General features: G+C 33.6%; 1 long non-coding RNA gene across 3 annotated transcripts in view; it reads right to left on the reverse strand.

The window, feature by feature from the left end:
• The window catches only part of LOC147916285 (uncharacterized), a 108,043-nt gene that overhangs the window by 19,182 nt on the left and 66,314 nt on the right, over window positions 1-22,547 (reverse strand). Inside the window, exon 4 of one of the 3 annotated variants that reach the window (XR_015553209.1) lies at window positions 2,179-5,855. The exons of the other annotated variants lie outside the window; for them this stretch is intronic. This is a non-coding gene — a long non-coding RNA (uncharacterized LOC147916285). Of the gene's footprint in view, window positions 1-2,178; window positions 5,856-22,547 lie in introns of those variants that run through there. 3 annotated transcript variants of the gene reach the window in all.

A 22,547-nucleotide genomic window follows, 5' to 3' on the forward strand; every position in this document is an offset into this window, starting at 1 on the left:
GTGGTAGGCTGGAGTTGTGAAACCAATGAGTGTCTTCACTCATATCTTCTTAATTATTTTTACCAAAGAGCAACGCCAGGGAATTTTCAGATCGTCTAATCTCAAAGTTACTAATCAGTAACTTTGGGATTTTTCCTTCAGACCAAGGAAGACAGAAAATGGAGTGCGAGAATCCAGCTTCTTCCTAAAACTTAAGATTTAGGCTCAAATCAAGTCAATTTCCAAAAGTATTAACACTACTTTTCACTGACCTTAGTAAATTCTTTTCTTCTTCATCCCACCCTAAGAAAGCCTAAAAGTAATCCATATTTCATGGATGTGTAGATAGATCAGTTTGACAAACTATTTTCAAGGAGCAAGAGTGAGAGAGTATAACTCAAGAGCACCTGCCAATTTCGGGGACTGCATTATGACTAAAGTCTAGCAAGACTTTTTTTCCAGAATATCAGAACTACGATGTTGCTGGATCATTTTGGATGATAAAGGGACAGAAACAGAAATTAGGGCTTTGTGAGTGTAAACAAGTATTTAAACACAATCTATAAAAGGAAGTGTTGACCCTTAGTGCCAATGGAAATAACCCCAAGTGAATGATGCTCATTTACAGGCTGCTTTATAAATATTTGGCGTAGCAGGAGAAATAGTCATCCCAAGGATACAGAAGGCTCTTCTTTCTGAATGGATTTATCTTTCTAGCTATTAGCCTTTCCTAACCACCCAGCTACAGAGGGAGGAAAGCCATAAATGCTGACCAGGCACGAAAAGGGCCAAGCTAAAAATAAAGTTTCTTGAAATATATAGAAGCATGTGATGCCCAGAATTTCAGACTAGACATAATATTGAATGAATTAGGTTCTCATAAAAAGGCTGAAAATATATGTGACAATTTCACATGCAGCTAATGAGAGAAGAATGAGAAAGGCTGAGGGGAAGGAAGGTTGTCGTTGGCAGGCAGCCAGCCATCACTGCAGAGCCTCGTGTAGCAGCCCAAGCGATTCAGCAATAATTAATGCCACCAACTTTATTGGGCAGAACTGGTTATGCTTATGCTGGAGGAGTGTGGGGCATATGTGGAGAAAATACAGGGAAAATAGACCCACTTTTTTGCTCGTCTCACAGTTAATAGCATTAAAATGAAAAACTTTTTAAAACATATTAATGCTTGAATTCTGTCTTGCTGGCTGCCTGAACACAAACAGGAAGCCCCGCTCTGAGTTTTCTATAACATGCAAAGAGAGCATATTGTTTTCATACACGTCCAGAAAGAAATGGGTTTTAATGTCCAAATTTTCAAAGTAAATGTGTTACATATATAGTAAAGGTAAGTTCTTACTTCATTGTGTTTAGCGAATATTTTCAAAAGGGTGGGGGTTTTTGGTGAATTATAGATCAGGATTTGGATTGGTTAGTGTATAAGTTTGCATATAAGATTTCAAAGAAATTGTGTTTATCTAGTCGTTGAGGAAATAAACATTCCTCCACAATGAGAAGCAGCTCAGCTCAGCAGGAAGTGTGGGAGTGTATGAGCACTTCATGGATGGGGTGTGAGGGCATAGAATCTCATTTCAGGAGCAAGGAAACAAGCTGCAATGAGAAGGTACCAGAGGTGTGAGAGAGGCGCCCGTCAGAGCACCCCACTGGAGAGGGGGATGTTTTGTGCCTAAGTCCAGTCCAAAACTGAGCCTGAGAGATTGTCTTTGCCAGTTCTTGTGCGGTTCCTAAGCTATGCCTCTAACATCTAGATTAAAAACCTTCTCTATTTCTTTTAACAGAAGAAGCACAGATAGTAGCAAAGAAAATTCCAGCACTAACATTCTTGTTATTTCAAGCAGCATCTCCATTTGATGCTGTATGTCTTCAGCTAATGAGCACCCGACTCTTAATATTTTACAAAGAAAAGCAAGTCAAATGTGAGATTGTTAGTGTGATATGGCTTCTGGCTTCCTATATTTCATAAATAGACTATTCCTGGGTTTTAAATTATTTTGTCTAACTGGAGCTCCTTTTTATTTGCAAACATACACACTAGAACCTAGAGAAAAATGTATCTCCTGAAAAAGTGAACCGAAGCTTAGAATGGTCTTGCTAAACCAACCTAGAAAATAATTTAAATCATATAGATGTAGATCCATATCACAAGATACTATTCTGTTTGTAAAAACAAAGTTATAGCGTAATACTCAATGATATTTGGAAATTGCATAGTGTTAGGCAAAAAGTAGTGCACAAAGAAGAAGCCAAACTAAAAAAAACAATAAACATACAAAAGAGATTGGAACAACATACACTGAAATATTAGGAAGAGTTCTCATGGGAAAGGGATTGATGGCGGTTTTAATTTTATTCTTTGTATTTTTTTGGCCTTCCACAGTGAATACTTATTGTTCTTTATGTTATCACATATTCAATTCATAAAATCTATTTTTTACTTTCATTTTAGCACAATCACTAATTATGTTCTCATAATGAGTTTTATATAAAATGTGTTCTGTTATCAATAATCTCCAATTAGACCACTTTCCTGAGTAATTTTACTTCTTAGATAGTTCATTTACAGCATTGCAATTTATGCAAACTTCTTGCTGCTGAAGTTGAAAACAAGTCCATATTTAAATTTTTCCTCTTGACCCAATTATGCCTACTTTTTTTCTTTTTCTTTTTTTCAATCTATGATCCAATCAGGGATCACGCATTGCATTTAGTTGTTACAGCTCTTTAGTTGTGCACAATGTAGACCATTTCTTCTGGGGTTTTTTTGGTAATATTTTCGAACATTGACATTTTTAACACCTGGGACAATTGTTTTGCAGAATGTCTTTCAATTTTAATTTTCAGATTATTTCCTCCTGATCAAATTCATTTTGTCAGAAATGTTGTATGGGTGACATTGCCTCCTTCTCAACACATCACATTGGGCGGCTTATAAGTCAGTGTGTCCTATTATTGGTGATACCAAATTTGATTCCTTGGTCAAGGAGGAATCTGCAAGATTTTGTCATTCTTAAGGATGTTTTCCTCTTTGAAATCCATAAGTAGCATGTGAAGTAACATTTTGAGACTGTGTAAAAATCCTGTTTCACAGCAATCTTTCTTGTAATAGTTTTAGAATCCATTGATGATTCTTGCCTGAATCAATTATGACTATGATGATGATGTCATAATTCCATCAATCCTTCTATATTTATAGGCTGGCATCCTTCTGTAAAGAACAATTTTCCCTTTTCTACTCCTTTAAAGTTTTTTTATTTTTTATTTATCTATATAAACTCATGGATTCTTTTTTATTCAATGTACTATGAAACCATTTATGTCGTTATTCATTTTGATATTCAATTGTGCTAAATTGGCCAGTGAACACCCCTTTAAGCTAGCTTCTGCGTCCTTTCCACATCTCCGTCTGTTTTGGAGTGTTTCTTTACTTTTTGTCTGGCATGTTTCAAACTTGTCCCTGTTCCACTCTTAGTCACTTCTCTAAGAAGCCTGGTTTCTTTTAGTGGGAAATAATATAGAAAAAACAAGATCTGGGCACTGGAAAGCTACTGGAATTCTAGGTCCTGTCAATGGACACTGTTAAGAAATGCATAGGAAGTTAGCATGCTATGCATTAGCTAGCAATACGATCTAGCTAGCTAGCTAACTAGACAGATAGACATAGAAATTTTTTTTTGTCAAGAGGCTATACTGATACCTCTAATACTAATCCCACTCCACAAAGTTCTTTCTCTCCTTTCCTATTCTGTATTTGTGTCTCACTTCTCCCACTGTGAGAACCTAGGCCCCAATAGTATCAATATGTTCCTTCATTTGCTCAATCTTAAAATACACACAGACACTTCTGGAATTGCTTCATTCCTACCACTACAAATATCAAACCTACTACGTAATGTTTTCCCTCAGTTTTTGCTGTTGTTTAATTTTGTCTTTAGAGCATAACTCACCGAGAGTGTACCATCAGAGAGCTATGTTCAAAAATGTGTTAATTCTACTTCTGATTAAGTGGATTAATCCTTCTGTATGATTATGTTATCAGTATTATAGTGCTACATTCCTTTGTTTCCATTTGTTTTGCATGTTGGTGTTTGCTTCTTTTGTATCCTTTTTTATTTAATTTATTTTAAATATGTGAATTATTTACATAGTTTACAGTAAATTATTTACATAGTTCTACAGTAAAAACGTATCGTTAGAAGAGTCTCACGCTCAACATTTTCCTTTCTGCTCAATTCTCATCACTCCTGTGTAGCTGTTTTCTTTAGTATCTAGCTGTTCCTTGCTGTATTTCTTTTTCTCTTTTTGGGAGGAAGATTAGCCCTGAGCTAACATCTCTTGCCAATTCTCCTCTTTTTGCTGAGGAAGACTGGCCCTGGGCTAACGTCCATGCTCATCTTCCTCTACTTTATGTGTGGGACGTCGCCACAGCACGGCTTGACAAGCAGTCCAAGCCAGGGATTTGAACCTGCGAACCCTGGGCCGCTGAAGAGGAGCACACAAACTCAACCACTACGCCACCGGGATTGCCCTGTAATTCTTTTTTTTTTTAAATAGCAGTTAAAAAATGTATAAATGAATACTTTATTCCCCTTTCACTCTTAAACAAAAGATACTGTAGTAAATATATTTTTCCCACCTTGTTTTCTCCACTTTGAACTATATCCTGGAAATAACACAGTATAATTCACAGAAATCATCCTCATTTTTACTACATCTGCTTAGTTGTCCATTTGTGTGGATTTACATAGGTTATTCAACCAATTTTCTATAAATGAGAATTTTGTTTCAAATAATTTGCTATTAGAAATATTGCTGCAATAAATATCTCTGTGAACATTTGCGTTGTTTTGTTTTCTTGGAGATGTATTTTAGGGGTAAATCTCTAAAAGTGAGATTACTGGGCTAAAGAGTAATTTAATGTGTAATTATTTTTTAGCTATTGGAAAATTCTTTTTCACAATGGTTTTATGTTTTTTTATTCCATGATTAATATATGAAGGTACCTGTTGCCACACAACTTCAGCAACAGTGTATTGTCAAACTCTTGAATTTTTGCCAATCTGATAGATGAGCGAAGGTATCATGTGGTAATTTTATTTAGTGTTTCTCTTATTCTGAGTGAAGTTGAGTATATTTTTGTAAGTTCAAAGGCCATTTGTATACTTTCTGGGAGAAATCTTTATTAATGTCATTTGCTCACTTTTCTAATAAGTTTTTGATCTTTTATGCTTGTTTTTTTAAGCATCCTTCTTATATTAGGGATATAACACCTTAATATGTAAAACATGCTGGAAATATTTTCTCCGATTTTTCTGAAAATTTGTCTTTTTTCCTTCATTCATGGTGGTTTTTATGTTGTGCAATTTTTATTTAGTTGAAGTTATCGATCTTTTCTCTTGCTTCTCAATTTTGTGTCATATTTAATTTATATCACAAGAAAAAAATAGTTTCAAAAAGGGCAAACACATAATGGCCTATCTTACTATAAGTGTTTTTTTTTTTTTTAATTTCAAAGTGCTAAAATGGTCATTTGAGCCAAATAAATTTCTTTCTGATCAATATTTGGTAAAGATAGGGTTTTCCAAAAAGGAATAACCTTTTCAACCCTCACGAGTCACCCATGATTAATGCAGAAGCAGTGTCTGTTGAAGCCAACCAAAGACAAGATAACTACATTCTTGCCTGGTTTTATATATATATAGAATATATATATAAAGTTTATTTCTGCAGTTTTGCCACATTTAGTCCAATTAGATCATTTATGCTTAAGAAAACTTCAGAAATGCCTAAAAGATGTCTTAGTCTTAGATGATTTGCTCTTGTCATTTTGCCAATGTCTTGATTCCTTTAATTTGCATCTTAACCTGAAAAGGAAAAATGAGCATTTGAGATATATTACATGACCGAAAAATTTTAAATTTTCAATTATTTAGCTTTTTATTTTTGACCAAAATCACATAATGTTGTAGACGTGTGTGTTTAATCTCATAATTTTATGGCCAGAGGTTCTGTTCCCAGGATCCCTCAAAGTCCATCCATTCTCTTGAGGAAAGTCCTTTGTCTCTGGATTTGGATGTTTTTATTTGTATATGACTAGACCCTCAATCAAAAAGGGTTATTTTGCTTCCCAGTAACGGGAGTAAAAAAATGCAGTTGCATGAGAGCCTATGGGGAATTCATGTATGTATGAATACAGCACAATATAACAAGAAAAATTCAAGACTAGGAATCAGAGAGTGAAGCTACAGTTGTGGTTCTGTCATTACATCTTAAGAGCTTGGGCAATCAATCTCTGGTCTACAATACGAACATTTATTAAATCTGAGAGTTGTGATTGCTTAAATATTTTCCAAATTGGAAACTTCACAGTTCTGTGCTTTTCAGCCCTCCTTAAGCAGCCTCTCTCCTCGCTATTCTGTCCTTAATTCTATCTGAACTTCCTCAACTACTCATACTTCCTAAATTCATAATGCCACACTTTTTCACTAAAATTCTTCCCTTTAATTTCCTTACAAGGCCACAGAAATATTTGTATAGTGGACACAGATTTCCATATCCCACAACAGTTTGTGTTTTGCTTACCAGTCTGTATCAACTGCGTACTGACTTTGACAGACCTGATTTTTCTAGATCAACTACCCAAGACTTGGCATATCTAGTTAAATGTGTGAGCACGTGTATGTGTGTGTGTGTGTGTGTGTGTGTGTGTTTGTATGCGTGCATACGAATCCGTGCGTGCAAATAGCTGAAGGCATAGATAGGTATGTGATACCATGTGAAGCCTTTATAACTCAGAAAGATACTATGATGAAGTCTCTTAATCTCCTTCAGATCTGGGAGAGTGTGTACAACCTGACCTACAAATCTGGAAGGGTTAAACATTGCCACCAGTCTAATATGCTCCTTCAAATATAATTGAGCTAGTAATCATCTTGCTCTGTAAGATAGCTCCCAATAGTGGAGCTTTCTTACTGTCCCAAGAAGCTTAGTGGTCATTCTGGCCACTGGGTCAAAATGATTCTCCTTTTTATATTACTCTATATCAAACTTAATTTTAGGCAATGTCCTGCTAAGGGGAAGTTTTCTGAACAATAGTACTTGGGTGGATGCACTTCATCATTGTAACAATTTGCAAAAGGTAGCTTTCTGTACTTTTATCAAAAAATGTAGTAATAGAAGTAAAATTTGACTGAATGGTCTATAACACTCTTTAAGTCCCAAGAAACTAACTACATCGATATATATATATATATATATATATATATGTCTTTCTTACTCTCTCAAGAGAAAGCAAATTTATAAATCCTGTAATTCATCTAAATTCAGCTCTAATGATTTAACCAAATGCCCTCCACACATATTTTTAATACAGAGAAACAGAAACTGGAAAGATTTCAAATTTAGCTTGTTTTATTCTTTAAATTGCCATTCTGTATATTTCTAAGGTCAAGAACATAAGACCTAGGATCAAGCATATGCTTGTTTGACATCTCAAAAGTGACCTGCATTTCAGTACAATTAGATTTGTAAAAATCATATCTCTATAAGGACATTTTCTACTTTAACTTGATTTTTATGTATGTGCAAAGTTTTGGATATGCATATACATATATATGTATAACGTATCTGTATATGTCCATATTGAGCAGAGGCTGTATGAAAGAGATATTTAATCTAGGGATATGGTTTCCTAGTAACAAGAATCACATATAAGTTCTTCAAGGAGCTCCCTGTCTACACTCATATGCCTTCAGTGTATTAGCAAGGCAAGAGCTTTTCAGAAGCAGCTTCACTTTCTGCACAGGACATCCAACAATCAAAGTAAGGGTGCAACTGTAGGATAGAAGAGACATAGTATAGAAGTTAAAAAAAAAATAATTTAATTTAAAAGGAGGGTTAAATAAATGGAACTTATAGCTAAAAAAACTAAATGATGTTCATCTTCCATTTTTTTCCAGAGGATAAACCAAACTAGTTCTAGGTTGCAGAGGTAAAAAGCTATTTGCAAGTAAATTCTTAAAATTTGTCCTCAGGCCTGATATAAACATTGGAGGCTAAGAGAGACAAATTTTAGTCTAACATTTACTTCAAAAATTGCACTTATTGATTTTTTTCCTACAAAATATTCCCTGCTCAAGTGCAAATTAATTGTTTATATTAAGCTTGAAGTTGATCAAGATTTAAAAATATAAACATGGATAATAGAAAACAATGAGCCAGAATGCATCTTGTTAACTATACCAGGTGTGAAGCAATGGAACATTTAGTAGTTAGGATACCCAAATTCTAATCTGAGCTATGTCAATCTATGTGATCTCTATATGCTACCTAACCTCTTCCGAAATTTATTTTCTCATCAAGTTAACCAGTCTCAAACTCAAAGTAACCATCAAATATACTGTGTTACTCTGCATTATATCAAGAAGAATACAAAGTATTTTTGTACCAAGAAGGGTATTGAGATCCAAACCAGAATTAGATGGGACCCAATTAAGGAGATTGCTATGAATTAGTGGAAACAAAGTTTTACTGGGAGGGAGAATATGTGTGTCCAGGACCTGGCTCCTTCACCTGCTATTGGAGTTTTATTTGGAAAGTCACCATAATCCTTTTAAGATTCTAATCTTGTAGTCAATAAAATGGAAACCCTGACATGCTACTTCAGGGGGTGATTAAGAAAATTAAAGCTAGTAAACATATGTGACTTTTGTTTGCAAAGTATAGAGTTTTTTATGAATGTGAGATGTCTTTAGGGATAATTATTTATGTTGAATAAATATAGAGGTCCTTTCCCAAGACATTTAATGATGTTTTAAGTAAGCAAATTAATATAAACTATTATAGAGCTAAAATGCAAGAGTGACATCAATAGATATTAGAAAACATATTAGCAACTTCAGTAAATACTTGTATAAAGATGACTTGAGATGCCTGATTGCCATCTTCCAAGTATCTGTTTGTGTAAACTTTAGTATGCTCGTTGCATAATGACTAATATACTTTAAACTAACAACATATCTAATTTCTGAGGTTCTTATTCATTTGTTGTACCAACATTCACATAATTAAGAGATAAATTGCATGCAAATGAATTTTAGTGAAATGTTTCAAAGACCTCTTAGTTCACTACTAATTTGAAAATCAAGCAAATAAAAGTGATGGAAGCCTCTAGCTTCTAGCAATGATGGAAAAACTTATAATGGACTAACTGATTTGCTGCAAACAATTATAAGCTATGAACAAAATATAAAATATAAATACTTAAAGTAACTGATGAGTAACAAAAACAAGCACAAACTGGAGGAAGTTTAACCCCAAAAGAATAGAACCATTCTGGGTAACATCTCCATATATGTGGTTTTCTGCTGAGGGAACTCTCAAGTCCACATGGCATACTGTTGACAGAACTTAAGAAAAAAAGCTACTGTCTTATTGGTTTAAGGAGTCAGACAATAAGATTAATGGATCTAGCAGTGGATAGAATGTGAGGGGAGAATCCCAGAAAGGAGAGAACCAGAGAGACTCTGCATATGAACCCCTCTCAAATCATTGACCCCTCAGCTCTACATGCACAGAATAAGACATCAATGAATCCATTCAGAGAAAGCAAGACCTGGAAGCCTGAAAGAGTTGTACTGAGATATGAGTAGCTGTCCACTGCTGGGGAGATAGGATTGGAATGTGAATCTCGCCATTTAGAGGAAATTAGTAAACATCTCAGAGTCTCCATTGACAACATAAGGGTCACACCTTAGGAGTAAAGACTGCATCCAAAGACTAAGGGGTTTGCCATAAGACTTGAAGAAAGGAACAAAATTTACCGCTCTAAGAAAGCCTAAAAATAATCCTCTCAAAGATCAGGTAAACTGCATGTAATTTAACTTTATGCTTGTACAAAATTTAGCACTTTTCAGAAGAGAGTAACAGATTCTTGACTCTCTACAATATATAATGTCAACTACTAAAAAAAGAAAATCCCAAATATGTGAAGAAACAAACCCACGTATGACCCAGATATTGGAATTAGCAGTCAGGATTTTAATATAATTATTATGAATACATTAAAAGAATTATAGAAAAATATGGGTAAATTAGCAAAACGATGGAAAATTTCAGAAGAGCTCTACAACTGTAAAGAAGAAACAAATGGAAAATGTAAAGCTGAAAAAACACAATATCTGAAATCAAAAATTTATTGCTTATGATTAACAACAGATTGCACAAAACAGAAGAATGGATCAGTAAACATGAAAACAAGTCAATAGAAATTATCCAAACTAACCTACAGAGAGAAAACTGACTGAGAAATATGAATAGAGCTCCAACAGCCAATATGACAGTATCAAATAGCATAACATACACGTAATCAGAGTCCCAGAAGGGAAAGAGAGACATAGAAAAAAATATTTGCAGAAATATTGGCTGAAAATCTTCCAAATTTGATTAAAAAGAGCAACCTATAGTTGCAGGACAATCAGTGAATCCAAAACAGCAAAAATAAAGAGGGAAATGCACCTAGGCATTTCATGGTCAAATTGCTGATAACCAGAGAAAAATTCTGAAAGCAGCCAGAGGAAAAAGAAAAATTATATACAGTGGAATTGCAGGAAAACTATTGCTTACTTCTCTTTGGAAATGGTGAAATCAGAGGACAATGGAATAATACTACAGAAATTCAGAAAGAAAACAATCTACACCAGGAAAAATATCATTAAAAATGTAAGGCAGAAAAAGATATTTTCATGTAAACGAAAGCTAATAGAACTTGTCACAGCAAATTTGCACTAAAATATCGCTAAATAAAGTTCTTAGACTCAAGGTAAATGACTTCCAAGGAAGGAAGATGAACATTAGAAATGGTAAACATGTAAATAGATACAAAAGGATATTTTTGTATCTTTTCTTAAATTCTTTAAAAGTAAATTGACTATTTAATTTCAAATAATAACAAAGTATGTGATATTTAGAACATAGGTAAGTAAAATTTATGACAAAATAGAAGAAAGAATAGGAGAGATATAAAGGGCGCTATACTGTATTAAGGCTCTTTATATATCTATATTTATGCATATATATATATATGCAATGATTTAATATAAATTCCTGGTATACTATCATTACTAAAGGATGCATATTGTAATCCTTAGGGCAATTTGGAGAAATATTGTCAAGAAAGACACATTTTCTTGCCCCAAATTGTAAAAGTAATTTACCATTCCTCCCTATCTTATTCCTTTTAGGAAGAATAACAATTTATTTAAGAAGTATTAAATATTTATATATAATGAAAAAGAAAAGGTTTTCTGTTCATTTGATCCTTGATAAAAGTCAGAGAAAACTTTTCTTCCTGTCAGTAGACATTTCTGAAGAAGCTCTCCATGTTGCTACAAAGAATAAAGGGTGGAGTAAAAAAAAAAATTATCACAATCTTCTAGAACCCACTGTTGTGTTAAAAATTTTATGTAAAAATTTTTACATAACTACCAATGTAAAAATAGTAATTCCAGATCTTCAAAAAGAGGGAGGCCTATTCATTGGAGTGTTATAAATAAGGAACATGAGTAGTGCCACCCCAACATCTCCCTTCATTTCCCACCCTTAGTTGAAAGACGAGATATTCTCTTAGACCATTCTTAGTTTAAGACAAGATATATTGACTATGGATAGAAGATGAGACACAATACCTCTTGGTCTTCAGCATCTGTTGCTAATTCAAAACACAAATTTAAGGAATAGAACCAGGTCTCAAAGAATCAAGAAAATAACCACAATGGACTTAATGTTTTTTATTCGCTCTTGTCATCTGAAGCTAGGACTTGTTCTTCACTGGATCATATTCACTAAGGTTCCCCATCTGAAGTAGGGAATTACTTCCAAGTGATTTATTTATAGAAGAGGCTTTTTCACGAGAAAGTGATCACAATTATTTACTGATAGTAGAAATAGCACATTTTCTGGATGTTTCTCGAGAAACGCTTGCTTCAAAAATTTGTTTGACAAAAATTGGAAGAGTCAATAAAGGATGAAGCTCTCTTGTCAATGTCTAAAGGGCAAAAATTATTTAAATGGTTAAACAGAGAGTCCCCTTGCTTTAGATAACATTTCATTAAGTAACTGTGTCAATATTACATTATTGAAGGTATAGCGCCCTCACACTCTTGCGAGAAGATAGACTGTGGGAATAAGTTCCAGATATTTTCTCAAAATGATATCTAAAATTTCCCCAAAGCCTAGAGAAGTGGGAACTCGAAACCTATAAAATTTTAAGTGTGAGTATAAGCAATAGAAAGTCTCTATATGGCTCTAGTAGAATGTCTGATTTTGAAGTTCACAGATTTTGTCGAGCCTACTAGAATACGCTAGCTGCAAGCTGCAGTCTCAAGTTGCAGCTTCATAAATTGTTGAGTAGACTTTGGATGGAATGATTTTATATCGTCTATCTGAACACTGGGAAATTCTTGTCCAGAAAACACTTAGTTTTTGGTGTAGTTGGTGTGAAATTATTCTTTTTAAATAATTTCTTAAGTACATTCCAACTTTCAAGAGTAAAGAAATGTGATTAGTGATAATATTCTTAGTCTATCGTGGAACATCTTAATTCAATATATTTTAAAACTAAACTAATTTGTTTAGCTGTGAACTAAGAAGAGATATGAGCCAAGACACAATTACAATTTACTCCATATAAAATGATTCACTTATCTTTCAGTGAGCCATTTCCACCTACTCTGATTCTGGTAAAATATTAAGGTGCAGACAGTAGAAGATACAGAAAAAAACCCTGAATCTATAAAGTTTGAAATAAGAGGTTATGTTTATGGACATGAAAATAGAGGGAAGATTATAAATGTGATAAAAAATCTAATATATCTCTTCAAAGTGAATATGTGTGTAGGGAGGGAGAGGTGTTTATTGAAAATTAAAACAATATGTGCTTATCATAGAATGCCTTTTTAAAACACCGCAAATAATTTTTTCAAGTAAGAATCACCTCAAATCACATGATGCAAACATAATCATTGTCAACATTTTGGTGAGGAATCTGCCTAGGCTCTTTTACATGTGCACACACATGCACAGTAATTTTAAATAATCAGAATTATACTCAGTAAGCCTTTTAATAATATATTATTTTCCCAATAATATTTTATAGACATATCTCCACCATTCATTTTCATAATTGATTTTTCAATAAGGCGAAACAAAATCTGTCAGTAAATCAGTAACTGAACATCGCCTGATATATAATAACCACTTGGTGAATGCTGGCTAATAGCATTATAAACTAGTACTAAAAAAAAATAAACTGAAAACATTGCAGATGGCAAAACAAAAATCATTATTTAAAAGTTTTATCACTCAAATGTTTTTATATCTGATGGGTTTACCAGGCTTCAGCTGGGGAAAGGCTGAGGGTTTAACAAATAAAGAGAGATCACAACATGGCAATAAAATTATATGAAATAATTTACGTAACTATCATTAGATATTTGTACTTGTGTTACCTGAAAGGTGCCATGAATCGCATCCCAAATTTTCTACTAGGAATTTTGTTTTAATCTACTGGGGCTTTGGGGGGGAAAACATGGTTTGTAAAAGGGTATTAACTATGTTGCTTCCTCTGAGTTTCCCTTGGGACGTTGACTTATAAAAGGTTTATTTTTATTTTTAACTACTTAGCAGGTATTGTCACAGGAGAACTTATGTCCTATTTATACAGGAACAGAACTAGTTTTAAACTTCTCACAACATAGTTGTTCAGTACGCCAGAAATCATTAGCAGAAATTGTTACAAGACTGTCTTGCCCTAAAACCTAAGAGGTTTTTAGAAACAACTAACACAAATGGTGGCAAACTTAAGCAGCAATGAGACTTTTACAGATGCAAGTTTGACTACAATTTTGAATGGTATCCGACTATTCTTTAAATGGCTATTTTATATAGAGTTCCTCTTTTAAAAAGCCTAAGAATATAGCATTCACTCATTCTTTATTTCATTCGTCATTCTTTTACTCATTCAATTATTCAATGACTTAGTAATAATCAAATATTTATTGAGACCTGACCATGGACCAGGAATTGTTGTAGATGCTGTGGATGTTACTGTAAATAAGACAGATATGATCCCTCAGATCACATGTTTAGAGTCTAGAAAGAAAAATGGACAAATAAACAAGTAATTAAATATAGTGTGAGAAGAGTAGGATATTATGGTAGCACTTATGCCCTTAACAGAATATGTGGTTAGGGAAAGCTTCCTAGAACAAAAGGTTAATTAAGCTGAAACCAGATGATTGAGTAGGAATTTAGTCAAGTAAGAGGAAAATAGGATTGCTTCATGTCAAAGGAAAAGCACATATGAAGAACTAGAATCAAGAGAAGAGGTTGAAATTAGACTGAAAACATTTCTAATATCTGGGATCAAATGTTCTGGTGGGTAAATCACGAAAGAAGAGACTGAAGTTGTATGCAGGGCCCAGGCCATAAAGACCCATGAAGACACAGACAGAGATTTGAGATTCATCTTAACATCCATTGACGGTCACTGGAGGATTTTAAGTAATAATGTGCTGTGAGCAGTTTTGGATTTTTAAAAAATCAGTTCAACTAAGTTGCAGACAACGATTTTAATTTGAAAATATTTTAATAAACCTTCTGACAGAAAACAATAGCCTGAATATATGAGGCAGCAGAGCAGAAGAAGAGAAAAGGATGATTTCCAGAAGTTGTTGATTAGATGTGACAATCAGGCAGGCATAGGACGGAGACAGCATGCTAGTCAAGTATTTATGTGAGGATGAAGACTTTTAAAAAAAAATTAGGTATAATTTTCAAGCAAGATTAAAGAATCAATATTAGGAGTGGAGTTTGAAGAATTATGACAAGTGCACAGAGGCACGTAACCACCAAACCAACTGAGATACAGCCCAGTGAGTTTCTTGATGCCCATTTCTATCAAATCCCAACCCCAAATGTAACTGCTCTTCTGATTTCACCAGTTTAGTTTTGCTTGTTCTTGAACTTCATATAAATGAAATTATACATTGTTTAGTCCTTTGCATCTAGCTCATTTCACCTAGCAAAATGCTTTTGAGGTTATCCATATTGTTGAGTTTATCAGTAGTTTATGCTTATTCACGCTGGGTGGTATTCATCACATTTTATCCATTCTGGATATTTAGATTCTGGTGCTGGATATTTAGATTACTTTCAATATTTGTGCATTATGGGTGGAAAACTGATATAAGTAAATACTTAGGAGAGTAATTAATAGGTCAAAAGTTGGGTGTACATTTAAGTTTATAAGATAATACCAAACTTTTTCCAAGTGATTGTAACATTTTACGGTATCTGAAAGTTCTACATGCCTCAAATCTTCTCCAACATTTGGTATAGTCAGTCTTTATAATGTTAGCCATTCTAGTGGATGTGAAGTAGTAGTTCAATGTAGTTTAAATTTGCATTTAAGATAACTACTGATATAAGCATCTTTTAATATGTGTATTTGTCATTCAAATATCTTCTTTCATAAAGTGACTATTCAAAGCTTTTGTTTATTTTTACTGAGATATTTCTTTTATTATTGAGTTGTAATTTTTATATTTTCTATATTTCTGATGCTATTTTCTGTTTATTCATTACAAGCATGTTTTCTTTTATTTCATTAAGATTAGTTATAGTAGATAATTTACAATTCTTATTTGACAATTACAACATCTGGGTCATCTTAAGGTGGGTCACCACTAATTGCCTTTTCTCTTGAGTATGGGTCACGTTTTTCATATTTATTAGTATACATAATTTTGAGTTGTATCCTGGGCATTAAAAATTATATATTGGAGACATTCTTGATTCCTCTCTATTCTCTCTAGAGTGTTGACTTTTTTAATAATTAATTTTAGTAATTAACTTGATTGAGCCAAAATTCCAAGCTCTTGTTTCTCTGACACAAGTGAGAGCTAAAATCCATCAGCAGGTCTTTTTGTTAAATCTGAGCTGCTTGCAGTCTGTCCTATCCATGTGTCATTCAGGCACCAGCCAGAGATCTGATCAGAGGTTATATACATAACTTGGAGCTGCCATTATCTTGTCTCAGCTATTGCAATTGCCCATATCTTTACTCTCTATTCCTCTAAGCCAGTAAGGTTTTTAATCCAAGTTCAGTTGCCCTCTGTGGTATCAAGTCCAATCTTTCTTCAGGAGTAAAGCTATGAAAAACAAGAAACTCACCCAGGGTGGTCACTTCTTCCAAGAGTTTATTCCCTTCCAGTTTCTTCCTGCTTTTAATAACTCAATGTTTTCAGGTAGTTTTTTGTTTTGTTTTGTTTATTGCTGAGGAAGATTCGCCCTGAGCTAACACCTGCCACCAATCTTCCTTTTTTTGGAATGTGAGCGACCACCACATCATGGCCACTGACAGTCAAATGGTATAGGTCCATGCCTGGGGACTGACTCTGGCTGCCAAAGTGAAGTACACCAAACTTATTTATATTACTTACTTGCTTATTACCTACTTACTTATATTATTTATTCCTATCTCTTTCTCATCATCATTTAAATATGCTTAATTCTCTCCTATCTTAAAAACACTTTTTTTTTAGGCCACCAGGGCTGGCCTTAGTTGTTTTTTTTTTTTTTTTTTTTTTTTTAAGTAGAATCTACTGTTATCTTTAGGAGAATTGATTCAATAGAAGCTACTCAGCAATTACTAGACAGGAAACCTGCAGGCTTTATTTTGAGCTTTGCTAGAGCAGGTCTGTTTTATTTTTTCTTTTTTCCTGGGGGGAATACCTTAGTCCAAGGATGTAGCTTTTACTCCTAAGGTGTGGCCTTTCTAGGGTTTCAAGCCTGAGTTGTTTATCAGGACACTCTAAGTTGCCAGGATTTCAACTCTTTCTTCCCTAAAGTGAGCAAAAGGTGAAATCTCTACTTGGCTTTTAGCCTTCTACCTGTTTTGTTTTTATATTGGTTTGTTTTTTCACCTTGGCTTTCTGCAGTTCTAGAATAATCCATATTTAAGGAGAGCTTATACACAGACATCAGGGTTCTCCCTTTTGTGGGTCCCTCCTTTCAAAAATTTCCACTATGAATTTCTAGCCACTCTTGCAGCACTTGCTTTCTGATCTTCTACTTCCCAGGCACATGACTTCAGATTTCCACTTAAGTTCTAGCTACCCCATGACACTGGGACTCCAAAGTGCCCTCAGTGGAAAAGCCATATAAATGTGAATCTCACTGTGTTTTTCTTCTTTGTAGGGTTGAATCTTTTCCAGTTCTCCCTGCTTTTTGTCATGTTTCACAGTAGTTTTTTATGTTTCCACAGTTTATATTATCTCTAGGAGGATTTTTCTGATGTAAGCTACTTAACCATTAGTGAAAATAGAACACATTTCCTTTGTTTTTAAGATAGGAGAGAATTAAGCATATTTAAATGATGATGAGAAAGAGATAGGAATAAATAATATAAGTAAGTAGGTAATAAGCAAGTAAGTAATATAAATAAGATACAGGATAACAGGATTGAAAAGGAACTAAAAACAGAAAAGAGTGCTTGAGAAGGCAGAAGGGAAAAGAATACAAAGTACAGGAAAAAGGCTTAACCATTCCTAGTGTACCAAAGAGGACACTTTTCCAGTTTAAAATTGGAGGGAATGAAGAATATTGAAGGAGAAAAGTTTGTAAAATAGGTGGCAGAAATAATATTAACAATTATAATTGTAATTTATATAATTTAAAGAGCACTCACTATATACCAGTTACTATTCTGAATACTTAACATGCACTATTTCATTTAATCTTCACAATTCAATGAAGAAAATTCTTTTGTTATCATTATCATCATATAGAAGATAAAACTCAGAAAGGTTAAGTTACCTGTCCAAGGTCATATAATAAATAATGGAACCAAGATTTGAACATAAGTCTGACTCCAGGATCCGTGTTCTGAATGGCTTTGCTATAGGAAGTCAAATGATTAGGGATTATGTTTGCTTTATGAAGCTCTCGTGTTAATGCTGAAAATGAGGGAAAGATGCAGTGCCAGATATTTCAGGAGAGTAAAATGGCAGATCTGAAGAATGGGAAAAGGTAGCAAAGTGGGGAAACACAAAAAGATTGCTAGGCAAAGCTAGGGGTTCTGTTGCAGTGAAAGATGAAGAAATATGGCCGTTTTGTGTGTATGCATGATTATCTCCAGCAGTGCTTGGCAACCAGGGTGTAAGGGAGAGGTAATCAGGGGTTGTTGTAAGGCATTTGAGATAGGTTGATCTGAAATTTGGATTTTGCCATGTGGGTGTGACAGAAAAACAATAGGCCATGAAGATATGGCCAAAGAGTAGTTAAAATGGTAGACTTTAGCTGGCTAGGGAAGGGAGTAAAGACAGAAGAATATAGGTAGAGAGAATATAGAAGAGACAGGGGCCTGAAGATCAAACTGTGGTATAATAGAGGAAACTGAATGAGAGAGCAGAAAGGAAGGAAAGTTTTGGTCAGAGAGAGGGATGTTTGAATTTATTCTTTCAAAAGAGATTAATTTATTTTCAGATAATGATATGGCCAAGCTATATGCATAAGCTTAGGTGTGTGATGTGTCATTTGAAATAAGAGGATCCAGGAACTGAGAAGGCTTATGATTGGATGAACTATTTGTGTCCCCACTGATACAAGTAGGACTTAGGGTAGAAGCAAGTCTATGAGCCATATGCTAGGAAATTGGTAGTTAGGAGGACACGTAAAAGTTCATAAGTCATATGAGATATGCCTCAAAGGGGAAGATTATTTTTCTTCTGCTTTTGTTTTTTGATGATTTTTTCTTTTCTTTCATTAACTAAAGTCCATAGTTTACATTAGGATTCATTGTGTTACACAGTTCTATGGGCTTTGCCAAATGCATAATATCATGTATCCACCATTACAGTATAGTACAGGATAGTTTCACATATCTAAAAGTCTCCTGTGCTTCACCTATTCATACCTCTTCCCCATATATCCTCCCTCTTACTCACACCCTCCCCTCCTTTTGTGACCACTGATCTTTTTGCTTTCTCTATAGTTTTACCTTTGCAGAATGTCATATACTTGGAATCATACAGTATGTAGCTTTTTTCTGATTGGCTTCTTTCACTCAGCAAAATGCATTTGTTTCCTCCATATCTTTTTGTAGCTTCTGAGCTCATTTCTTTTTATTGCTGAATAATATTCCATAGTATGTCTGTACTACAGTTTGTTTATCCATTCTCCTTGTGAAGGATACATTGGTTGCTTCTGGAATTTGGCAATTATGTAAAAGCTGCTATAATCATTCTTGTGCAGGTGCCTATGTGGATATATGTTTTCAAATACCTAGGAACACAATTGCTGAATCATATGGTAGTATTATATCTAGCTTTGTAAGAAACTGCCAAACTGTCTTCCAAAGTGGCGGTACCATTTTGCATTCCCACCAGCAATGAATGAGGTTTCCTGTTGCTCCATATCTTTGTCAGCGTTTGGCGTTGTCTGTGTTTTGGACTTTGACCATTCTAACAAGTCTGTAGTGGTATTTCATTGTTTTAATTTGCAATTCTCTAGTGACATATGATGTTGAGCATATTTTTATATACTTGTTTATCTTCTTCAATGAAGTGCCTGTTCAGGTCTTTGGCTCATTTTTTAAATGAGTTGTTTATTTTCTTATTGTTGAGTTTTGTACATTTTGGATAATAGTCCTTTATCTGATACGTCTTTTGCAAATATTTTCTCCCCATCTGTGCTTTGTCTTCTCATTCTTTTGACAGTGTCTTTTTCTTGGTAGTTTTTAATTTTAATGAAGTATATCTTATCAATTATTTCTTTCATGGGTCATGCCTTTGGTGTCATATGTAAAAAGTCATCACTGTACCCAAAGTTATCTAGATTTTCTCCTATATTATCATCTAGTAGTTTTAAAATTTTGCATTTTAAATTTAGTTCTATGATCCATTTTGAGTTAATTTTTGTGAAAAGTGTAAGTTCTGTGTCTAGATTCATGTTTTTGCCTGTAGATGTCCACCAGTCCCACCACCATTTGTTAAAAAGATTATCTTTGTTCCATTGTATTGCTTTTGCTTCTTTGTCAAACAACAGTTGACTATATTTGTGTGGGTTTATTTCTAGGTTCTCTATTGTGTTCCATTGATCCATTTGTCTAGTCTTTTGCCAATACCATACTATTTTATTTATTGTAGCTTTATAATAAGTCTTGAAGTCAGATCACGTCAGTCCTCTGACTTTGTTCTTCTTCAGTATTGTGTTGGCTCTTTGGCATCTTTTGACTTTCCGTATAAATTTTGGAATCAGTTTGTTGATATTCACAAAATAACTTGCTGGGATTTTGACCGTGATTGAATTCAATCTGGAGATCAAGTTGGAAAGAACTGACATTTTAATAATATTGAGTATTCCTGTCCATGAACATGGATATCTTTCCCTTTATTTAGGCCTTTGATTTATTTAATCAGAGTTTGTAATCTTCTTCATATAGATCTTACAAGTATTTTGTTAAATTTATATGTTAAGTATTTCTCTCTCTTTTTTTGAGAGGGGGGTGCTCATGTAAATGGTATTGTGTTTTTAGTTTCAAACTTCAATTTTTCATAGCTTGTATGTAGGAGAGCAACTTTTGTATACTTATTGATACACATATTGACTTTTATATACTTATCTTGTATCCTGCAACCTTACTATAATCACATATTAGCTCCAGACAGTTTTTTTGTTTGTTTTTCTGCTTGTTTTTGTGTTTTGTTCTTTATTCTTTGGGGTTCTCTACATAGACATTCATGTCATCTGCAAACAAAGACAGTTTCATTTCTTTCTTCTCAGTCTGTATTCCTCTTATTTCCTTTTTCTGCTGCATTAGCTAGAACTTCCAGTATAAAGTTGACTAGGAGTGATTAGAAAGAAAATCCTTGCCTTATTCCAATCTTAAGGGGAAAGCATTTAGCTTCTCACTATTAAGGTGTTTTATAGTGTACTTTATCAAATTGAGGACATTCTCTTTATTCCTAGTTTGCTGAGAGTTTTTATCTAGAATGGGTGTTGGAGTTTATCAGATTTTTTTCTGCATCTATAATATGATCATGTGATTTTTCTTTTCTAGCCTATGGATTTGATGAATTATTTTAATTGAATGTTGAGCCAAGCTTGCATATTTGGGATAAATCCTACTTGGTTGCGGTGTGTAATTCTTTTTATTTATTTTTTTTTGGTATAAGAATGTTTATTATTACTTATTTAAAAACATAACAGTAAATAACTTAAACGTTCAGCAATATCAGATGGATAAGTAAACTATTTTATCCGTATGATGGAATATTATGTGTCCATTGAATAATCAAGATCTATTTTTGACATGGAAGTATATTCATGAGATATTGTTAGTTTAAAGTACTTTGTAAAATATATATATGGTCTAATTTTTTTAAAAAGTAGACATTTATAAATTTTCATAAGAAAAAGTCAGGAAGTATATGCATAAAATACTAACTAGTTATTTCTAAATGTTGATATCGGTAGTTAAAATGTTTTTTTACTTATGAATATTTCTCAACTTTTCTGAAAAGAACATGTATTAATTTGGGGAGCAAAATGGGGGAAAACAGAAACCCCTCCCTAGTGCACTTAGTGCTTTTATACATTGTTGAATTCAATTTGCTAATATTTTATCGAGGATTTTTGCATCTATGTTCATGAGAGATATTGGTTTGTAGTTTCTTGTGATGTCTTTAGTTTTGGTAGTAGAATAACGCTAGCCTCATAGAATGAGTTAGGAAGTGTACCATCTGTTTCAGTTTTCTGGATAAGGCTGTAGATAATTGGTATCATTTCTTCTTTAAATATTTGATTGAATTAGCTAGTGATACCACCTGGGCCTTATACTTTCTTTTTTGTAAGTTTATTGGTTGTTGATCCAATTCCTTTAATAGACATGGGCCTGTTCAGATGGTCTATCTCTTTGTGTGGGTTTTGGTAGATTTTGTCTTTCAAAGAATTGGTTCATTTCACCTAAATTATCACATTTGTGGGTATAGAGTTGATAATCATATTCCTTTATTATACTTTAATATCCATGGAATCAGTAGTGATGGACTCTCCTACATTTTTGATATTAGTAATTTGTCTTCTCTCTTTTTTCTTAGCCTGGGTAGAAGTTTATCAATTGTATGTTATTTTCAAAGAACCAGTTTTTTATTTCTTTGATTTCCTTTATCATATTCCTGTTTTCAATTTCATTGATTTCTGCACTAATTTTTATTATTTCTTTTCTTTTCATGTTTTAAGCTTATATCGGTCTGCTTTCTCTAGTTTCTTAAGGCAGTAATTTTGATTATTGACTTTAAATTTTACTTTATTTCTAATATATGCATTGAACGTTTTAAACTTCCCTCTAGGCCTGACTTTTGCTGCATCCCACAAATTTCAATGTTCTACTTTCATATTATTTTTTTAATGGCTGCCCTAAAGTTCGTAGTATACTTTTACAACTAATCGAAGTCCACTTTCAAATAACATTATACCTCTTCATGGGTAGTGCAGAG

The sequence above is a fragment of the Ceratotherium simum genome, chromosome 9 (genome assembly GCF_057802395.1).
Source record: "Ceratotherium simum simum isolate JZ-2026a chromosome 9, ASM5780239v1, whole genome shotgun sequence".
Classification (NCBI taxonomy): Eukaryota; Metazoa; Chordata; class Mammalia; order Perissodactyla; family Rhinocerotidae; genus Ceratotherium; species Ceratotherium simum.